At 32.2% G+C, this 9,693-nt stretch overlaps 1 long non-coding RNA gene and 1 other non-coding gene across 4 annotated transcripts; one reads left to right on the top strand and one right to left on the bottom strand.

Moving 5' to 3' along the window:
- Window positions 1–5,758: 5,758 nt before the first annotated feature.
- On the top strand, window positions 5,759–9,426 carry LOC120070930 (uncharacterized). 3 transcript variants are annotated; one of them, XR_016527544.1, is made up of 3 exons: window positions 5,792–6,047; window positions 7,127–7,690; window positions 8,651–9,426. It is a non-coding gene; the product is annotated as an uncharacterized LOC120070930 (long non-coding RNA). The 3 variants fall into 3 exon arrangements; XR_005480074.2 differs by lacking the exon at window positions 8,651–9,426 and adding an exon at window positions 6,156–6,913 and having other exon boundaries at window positions 5,823–6,047; window positions 7,127–7,813; XR_016527543.1 differs by lacking the exon at window positions 8,651–9,426 and having other exon boundaries at window positions 5,759–6,047; window positions 7,127–7,813.
- LOC120072445 (small nucleolar RNA R71) lies at window positions 9,301–9,406 on the bottom strand. Its single transcript, XR_005480501.1, has one exon. It is a non-coding gene; the product is annotated as a small nucleolar RNA R71 (small nucleolar RNA).
- Window positions 9,427–9,693: the final 267 nt, after the last annotated feature.

Raw genomic sequence — 9,693 nt, 5'->3', positions numbered from 1 at the left:
TGATTTGTATTCCTTCGAGGCCACTAGACTACCATGATTTTTGTTCTTACGGGATCACCACAACTGCCATGTTATAAAATGTACTCTGATGCCCAGATAGGAAGGCTAATAAATTTACCTAGTGGGCCCAGTAATGGGTCACTTAGTGAGTATTTCATACTCACCCTTTTTTATGCTATGTTTTTCAAGTAAGAGCAAGGATGGATCAACAAATGACAAAAATAATCTGTAACCGTGCCATTAGGACCAGATAGAAGCTTCCACTCATGTTTTCATGTTTTTCATGTTTGAAACGAGTCTTGGGTATTTGAAATTCTAGAATTTTTTTATGTTAAACTTTTAAATTCTTCAACGTTTTTTAGTTTTAAATTTATGTTTTTAGAGGGGGCCCAAACAAATGTTTTGAGTTATTTTAATGGAATTTTATTAATTTTAATTGACATATAAGATCTTTCTTTTTTTTTTTTTTTATTGGAGCAAAGAGTTAAATTTTTTATCTAAGGTATGCACGTTTATGGTAACGTCTTGTTAGTAAAAGTTGAAAAGTCAAGTCGTTAGACGCCTAAATATAGGTTGTTGGAGTTACAAAATAGTTGTTTGTTCAATCCCAAAAAAATAATATATTCGTAAGACATACTATTTTTTTGGAATGACCAGTAAAGACTACAAACCTATAAAAAGGTTAAGTTGTGTTGATGTACTAGTTCCAAGTAAAACCACTTAATTTTTAACGAATGTTGTTAACTATTAAATTACATTTGAAAGTCAAATGAATTCAAACTGTTAACTAGATAAGTCTTCATTGTAGTGTGAGAGTTAGGAGATAACTCAACCTTGACAAAGGCTTACTTGAAGTCAACATTGTCATATTAGATGACAAGATGAAGACTTATTAGCCTCAGATGTAGTGGGAGAGTTATGAGATGAATAAACCTTTATAATGACTTATTGGAAGTCAAAATTGTTATATTGGATGATAAGAATTGAAGGAAGTTGACATGAAGCAATATGTCAAAGTCATGAATCATGAGATAAAGTATATGTACTTCATCTCAGTTTGAATCTGTGAATATTCTTGATGGGATAAAACCCATAGGATATGGATTTATCTACAAAAGAAACTTTAAAGTATATAATATGAAAATATAGATCCTCAAAGTAAGACTTTTGGCAAAAGGTTAAAACCAATGCTGCAACTGATGAGAGAAATTAGACTTTGAGTCTATTTTCTCACTTGTTACTGTAATGGAGTCTTTATACATTATTTGATTCATTATTGCATATGAAATATGAATTAATGAATGATCTCTTTTGTGAAAAAAAAAATTAATGCATCTACATAAATTTTTAGAAATCGTCAAAGACCCAATAACAAAAGTTTTACAGAATTGTATATGTTCATTATTAGGATATTAGAAAATAAGGATTTGATAAAAGTATCATAACCATGTCTTTGAATAAATGATAATATTCTCATAAAGATAAGAAAATGATTCAATGTTAAGTGAGTATTTTATCATATTTTAAATTGATGTGTATGTTGGGGTTGATGTCCTAAAACTCGTGGGTTTCGTAGTTTGTAAATTATTTGTACACAAATTATTTATTTAATAAATTAAAGTGTTATTTTATTTGACATTGAGTATGCATTAACCCAAATCTAATAAACTAAGATCCAGGGTTATTTTATGTAACTTAAACATGTATGTGGTTGACATATAAGTGAATCATATCTAAAGTAATAATCTGAATGGTTTGTAGTACATGAATAAGGCTAGGTATCTTATCCTAGTAACACTATGGATACGACCTACTTTGTAATTGTTACAATAGTTGTAAAGTGTGAAAAATGATTTGTTCCTGATCATTCATGTGAGACATGCGAGTGGGGATATCCTATACAAAGTGTTTGTATAAGACTGGACCGCGAAATGATTAGTATCTCTTTATAACACAGTTACTTAAAGAGACTTACATTTTACTAGGATGACCATAGGTAACTTGACCTTAATCCTGATTGACTTGTGAAACCCTGCCTATGAAGGCAATCCTTTGATCTGTATGGGTGAGAGTGACCAATTTCACTGACTCAATAAGCCTATCATTTTGGAGATTTGACCGAGTGGTGAGCTAAAAATACAACTATACAAGATGGAATTCACTCATTCCAGTTCAAAGGGTAAGTAGATGAATTGTTCTTTTAAGGGCTGATTCCGTATCTTGAACAATGAGGCACCTCACCCACTCACTGGCCAAAGAGAGGTATAGTTTATAATTAGCCTATAGCTAATTGTTTATTAGACGAATCAGTGGTACTTAAGAAGTTAGATGTAACTATAGGAGTAAAGCGGTAATTTGTCCCAGTTGTAGTTATAAGCAATTTTTGAAGTGTCAACCTATTGTTGATTGGTTAAATCCATAGACATAGAAATATATCTACAGTGCGAAGAGTGCAGCTGTCAATTAATAAGTGTTGATTAATTTAATTAAAGAGTTTAATTAATTAGTCTCATATCATTGGAGCGTCTAATATGTGGTCCAATAGGTCCCCTTGCTAGCTTAAAAAAGATAAAACAATGAAAATTTGCTTTTGGAACAATTTAAATCGTTCAAATTATTTAAGGGAATTAAATGAATTGTTTATATTAATATGATTAATATAAAGTATAATGTATGTTGACATTATAGTATATAGTTAATTATAAATATGATTTATAATTAAAACTATATAATATATAAGAGATAAATATTTGATTAAGATTCAAATATTATTTATATGAATAAGATTTATATAAATACTATAAGTTAAAATTAATATGAATGAGATTCATATTGAAACTACTGGTTATAAAGGAGAATTGTATTTTAATGTGATTAAGATGCATAATATATGGTTGATTAATTAATGGTTAATTAACCAATCATATGTAATTTTTTTGTTAATATTATATCATTTATATTATTATTAATATAATATAATATAATATAACACCCCATCAAAGGGGAGTTATTCCGCACGTGTGGGAGGAAGTTATTGTAACTTCTTCCCCTTCTTTTTCATTTATTCTTGTTTAGAACAAACAGACGAGGGTGTGGAAAAACGTGAAAATTTTACCGACCAAGCTCTCTCTCCAAAAAGAAAAACTCTATTAACTCCCTCTAAAATCTTTTCATTTCCCTTCTCTTGAAAGCACTAAAGAAGTCCTACAACTTCATCCCTTACTGGAGAATAGCAAGGTAACTTTGTGGTGATGTCCAAAGGGTTATCATTCTAGTGATCGTGCAAAAATTCGTGTTGCTTGTGACCTTCGGAGAAGAATTACATAAAGAGGGAAATTCACAAGAGTATGTAATTTCTTCTGTATGCGTATAGGTTTATAATTATATTTATCTTCTGTATTATTTCTCTATTTTTAAGTTTTCCAAAACGAAATTTATTGGTATAAAGAGATTACTCGCTTCCACTGAGGATTCAAATCCTTCAGTCTAATTACTCATTATGAATGAAGTAAAATTTCAGTATAAAAGTTTTAACTACCTAACATTTTTCAAATGAATGAATTGAAATGCTATTGTATATTAAATGTCTAAATAGAGATTTTAAGGACATGTTAAACTTGTCTCAAACATCTTACATTTACAAAATTGTTTGTCAAACGTTCAATGCAATAACTTCAGATAGAATGATAGTGTATTGTTCTAAAGTGAAGTTGATAAAGTCTAAAGAAAAGTTTCTTAAGACACCTCAAGGGTTGAGGATATATGATTAATTTTCTTCTTTAAGTTAGAGACAATTAATGAGACTAAATTAATATTTAATATACAATTGATTAGCTATATTTGTTAAATCAATGGAATGACCATTGAGTATAAAAAAAATTAAAATTTTTCTCAAAATATCTGGTGATAATGAGATATTTGTATGTATAGAATTTAAGATTTGATCTTTGACACGATACACTAGATCGCAGTTGATGTAATATGGACTATAAGACAATTATTTTGCTTGTGAAGTAATAATTTGTGTAGTCATAATATATCTCTAAATTTGAAAGCAGATCCAGATATGAGTTAAGTTTATCACACTTTATGAGATAATAGTGATGCAAAGACTAAAGCAAAAAAATATTAGTAAACACCCATTTATAGGACAAAGGAAAATTGAGAGAAATATCATGGTGGTGACCAAGATGTCTTTTAATGACATATATTTTGATTTATATAGAATGACTCTCTAGGCTAAAGTGTGTGAGGATCACCTAGAATGTCCGAAACTATGAGACGTGTCACTCATGCACTAGAGTAAGTGGGAGAACATGTTGGGTATAGAGTACGCCCTAGGATATATGTCTCACTTACTGCCTTATCGACTTTAGTGCAAGTGGGAGATTATTGGGATTTATGCTCTAATGCCTCGTAGTTAATTAATTATTTGATATAATAATTGATTATTTTATATACGCAATAATTAGTTATCCATTATGGGAAAAATCCAAGATTATTTAATGAGACTCGAAACAATATGTGGATCATGTTTCAAGTAATAAACTAAATAGTATATAGTATATGGATTAAGGTTTGGTGCCTTAGCCTAGTAACACTATGGATACAACCCACTTTGTAATTATTACAAATGTTGTAAGTGTTACAAACGATTTGATCCAAATCGTTCATATAATGATATGCGAGTGGGAGTATTCTATACAATGAGTTTGTATAAGACCAAACTACAAAATACTCAATCTCTCATCCTAACACTATTAATTGAAGAGATTAATATTTCATAGAATACTCATGTAACTCGATCTCAATATTAAGTGAGTTATGAACTTCGGCTCATGAGGATCATTCTTTGATTTGTATGGGTGAGAATGACCTTAGTTGCCGACTCAATATGTCTACTATTTTGAGGATGATACCGATTGAGCAGATGAGAACATAACTACACAAGATGAAATTCACTCCTTCCCATGCTTAGGGTAAGTAGAGGAGTAGTTCTTTTAACTACTCATTCCAAATCTTGAATAAAGGGTACCTGCCCTCACACTGGCTGGAGAGAGACTTGGTTATGATAGGACCATAAACAAATTGTTCATTAGAGGGATTAATGGTATTTAAGAAATAAGAGATAATTATAAGGGTAAAATGATAATTTGACCCAACTGTAATTATAAACTACTCGTGAAAGATCGATTTACTTATAATGGTTAAATCCATGAACGCAGAAATATTCTACGATGCAAAGAATGCAGCTGTGGATCTTTAGTGAAGTGACCCACAATCAATGAATGTTCATTAACATAATTAAAGTGTTTAATTAATTAATGTCGAATTGTTGGAGCTTCTCATTTGTAGGTCTATTAGGTCTTTCTGCTAGTTGATAACGGGTAAACAATGACCAATAGTTTTGAAAGAATTTGAATTGTTCAAATTATTTAAGGGAATAACATTCATTGTATATGATATACTTAATATAATGTATTCATATGCATTATAATATAAAGTTAATTTGAATAAGATTATATTAAAACTATAGGTTATGAAAGAGATATGCATTTGAATATGATTTAAATGTACATGTAATTAAACATGAGATATATATAATTAGAAAAAATCAATCCATTAATTTGATTAATTAATTGTTTAATTTAATTATATGAAATTAATTTCATTTTAATTAATAATTAATTAAATAAAATTAAAATTGTTTTAGTTTTATCAAATAAAGGAAGTGGAAGTTATTCTTCCACTTCACGTATTAAGGGAGTGGGAGATTTTATTTTTAAGGGTTGATGATTGCAGAGACACGATTTGATACTCCCACCTAACTCCCAATCCATCTCTCTCGAGTTCTTCACAAGGCGTTCTCTGTGAAAAAAAACTCTCCAAAACTGAAAATTTCCTTTTGTTTCAAGAGGGATTTCCACAAATTGGCTCCTTGCCAGAGACATAGCGGAGAAGACTCTATTGAAGCGTCACTATTTGTGAGATTTATTCGTTGGGAAAGAAGAATTTTTTTTAGAAAATTGAAGAATGGTTCTTCAAAGGTAATATCTTCTTCAACTCAATTGTAAGCTTAACCTTAAATTAAATTAATCATAGGATGTTGATGTGTGTTTTAATTTTATAAAAGCATTTGTATGCTTCTGCTGTAGGATCTGACCCTATCAAAGACTGCCGTATTTTCTTATAGGAAATCTATGAATCTGCAAGCCATTAAAGATTGGATATAGAATGCTTACAAGGGTGGAAGGATAAATTCTTCTTAATAGGGGCAAAGGAAGTGCTTATTAAAATATGGAAAATGCGATACCTACCTATGCTATGAGCTGTTTACATCTCCTTAAAGGATTATGTCTGAAATCATGAGGTTGTGCGATAGGTTCTAGTAAGGTGCCACGGAAGAGAAAAGGAAAATTCACTAGATGAGGTGGGAAAAACTGTGTTCCCAAAGAGTTGTGGGGATAAATTTTGGAAATATTGAGTTGTTCAACCAAGCTTTGCAAGCCAAGCAAGTATGGAGGATTAAAAAAATCCCTTATCCAAATGAGTAGGGTTCTAACAGGATGGTATTTCCCAAATTGCTCTGTTTTGGAAGCCCCTGGGTCCTGATCAAGATCATACTTTTGGAAAAGTTTGTGTTGGGGTTGTTATGTGTTCAAGAGGGGTATTAGGAAGATGATTGGAAATGGGATATTGATGCTAGCTTTTCAGGACCCTTGGATTTCTAGACTGTAAACTTTAATTATGGTTTCTAAAGGTACTGTGGGTGAGAAACGGTTTGTGGCCAGGTAATTGGGACATTCATATGTTGAACAGGGATTTAATGACCTCAACCGTTGAGGAGATCACCAGGGTCCCAGTTAGTCGATCCAATAGGGAGGATCAATGGATCTAGCACTATGATAAAACGGTGGGTATACTGTTAACAGTGGCTACAAGTGCATTATTGATAACTTGTAGAAATACATATTATTGTATCTATTTCTTTAGAATAATTAGGAAAATTTAGAGGAAAATATGTTAAGTAATATGGAATTCATAGCAAATAATTCTACTTTGCGTTCATATATTTACGAAAACTCGAAATCTTGGAAATTATAAAATTTGTCATTGTTAAACGTAGGATTTGAAGAAAAATGAAGAAAAATGGTCAAGGAAACCAAAGTTGCAGTCTTGAATGCATAGAAGAGATCAACTTAGTGTCCAACTTTGCAACACAGAAAACTGCACGATAAGATGAGACATGAAAAGAGAAAACGACAAACGCATAGGCAATGGATGTCATATCAAGATGCATGTTGGTAGCTTATTTGAGACATTCGTAATAGAGTCAATGAATCTATGATGCGAGTAGTCGGTGCAACAGGATATGGAATTCAATGCAAGGTGTCGATGCATCATTAGAGAGAGACAAAGAACCTTCTTTTTTATGCCTATAAAAAGCCCATTGAAGATTTTTCTAAGTATCATACGAGACTTCTTACCAAGAAATTGGTCGAAATTCTATCCATTCTTCACTTGAAATCCACCATTGCTACCACTTCTTCAAGCTCTTCTTTAGAGAATTCTGAGTCAGAGCTCAATTTTCTTCTTTGAAAATGGAGAAAAAAAGAGACCATCATCATTGTGCAACCACATTGAAGCAGCATCATTAGAGCCAAAGGGAACAAGAAATCGTGACATGCAGGTTGACATTTTTATTTCTTGCTTTTCATTACATTTTTCTCAACATCCTCATTTGTATTAAGTTGTAGAGATTGAAAGACTCTTTAATCTTAATATGAATACAATGTCTTCTATATTCTATCCATCTGTATCTCTTTTCGTAAGCATGAGCAGCTAAATTCTTAAGGGGTTGAGGAAGATAAGTTAGCATTTTTACTAAGTTAAACATAAGTAGGCGTTCACCTTGTTTCATGTATGCATAATGTGTAGCTTAGATCAAATCGAGAGATTGGTTTAGGAAGAAAACAATCAATTACTTGAGAGAGAATGTGATTGCGGAGATTGTTAAATAGTTATAGAGGTAACTTTAGAGATAAAGTTAACCTGTTGCAAACAAAACTCATTGCATGCATCCTAGAGATAGGACGTTGTGGCTCAAAACAAGGTAGAGTTCATTATTTTATGAGTTTATAGCATGAATGTATGACTTATGTACTGTTTAGGAAAATGTTAGTAAACATTTCTCAAACCCTGTTATGTTATTCATATTTTTTCCATTTTCAACGCACGTTGCATCATTTAGTGATTGTACTTGTCATCATACATTCATCATCATTTATCGCCTCGCCATCATCCACGCCACCATACTTGTAAGTAACTCCTTAGTTACAAAACAAAATTTCCAATGCAATCTTGAAAACAAACTACTCGTTAAGGTCAAATAATCATTTCGTCACATTTTAGTCGTGTATCCCTAAGTTCGACCTCAGTTCTCATCGAGACTACCCTGCTTAGACTTGCACTTGGGTGTCTAAATAGGAAAAAATTGCATTCAAAGTAGATTATTAATCATATTCATGAGTCAAAGCACGACATAAGGCTATTATTTCATCGCATCATCGCATCATTCCATAAAATGCAACAGGCTTTTGATGCCGTTGTCAGGGACTACAGTAATTGATTTTGTTTACGATTTTTACAGGATCTCGATTGTAGGTGTATTGCACCCTTGTCTATGAAATGGTGCAAAACATTACATGAATGAAGGCACAATGCCTGGACTAGTATATAGCCCTGAGATCGAACGGACTTTCCACAGACGCATAAGAACAAACAGGAAGAGATGATAGAGAAAAAAACCTCGAGTAATGAGAGATCAACATAACAACTCAATAGCATCAAACGTGATCAACATCTGAGGCAACAATGAAGTGAATAACGCATTGGCGCCTGCCAATCCCATACTTCTTACAAATGATCGCAACAGACCAATCAAAGATTATGCTTCGCCTAATCAATATGACTTTTCACCAGACATCATGCGACCATTAGCTGAAAGTACTCGATTTGAGATGAAAACGGTAATGTTAAAGATGATCCAAACAACTAGACAATTTGGAGGTGCGCTAGGAGAAGATCCTCATGCCCACTTAAAATGCTTCATTCGGATCTGCAACCTTTTTGTGATTCCAAATGTCTCAGCTAATGAAATTCAATTGTTCATGTTTCCATTCTCTCTAAAAGATGGAGCAAGACAATGGGTGTATAAACGAGAACTAGGTGAAATCAACTTATGGGAATAGATGGTGGCTAAATTCATAAGGAAGTTCTTCCCTCCAACAAAAACTGCAAAGAGGCGAAGAGACATCACCAATTTTGAACAAAGGGAGCAGGAAACCTTAAGTGATGCATGGAAGAGATTCAATAAATTAGTCAAAATGTGTCTACATAACGGTTTGTCGGACTGTGTGCAAATGGAGGTTTTTTTTATGATGGACTTAAAGAAGTATCACAGATCGTAACTGACTTTGTGGTAGAAAGTGGCTTACTACAAAAGACTTATACTAAGGCAAAGGCCATTCTGGACTAGATTCCACAAAACCATGAAGATTGAAAGGAGAATGGGTTTGGATCACGGTCAATTTCAACAAGGAGAAATAATTCAAGAACGAATAATGACACCATCGCAACATTACAAATGCAAGTGACTACAATTTCAAAGCTATTACAAGCTATGACAATGAC

The sequence above is a fragment of the Benincasa hispida genome, chromosome 2, assembly GCF_027475165.1.
Source record: "Benincasa hispida cultivar pf3 chromosome 2, pf3_genome.v1.1, whole genome shotgun sequence".
Taxonomy (NCBI): domain Eukaryota; kingdom Viridiplantae; phylum Streptophyta; class Magnoliopsida; order Cucurbitales; family Cucurbitaceae; genus Benincasa; species Benincasa hispida.
This window is presented reverse-complemented; position numbering and strand designations above follow the sequence as displayed.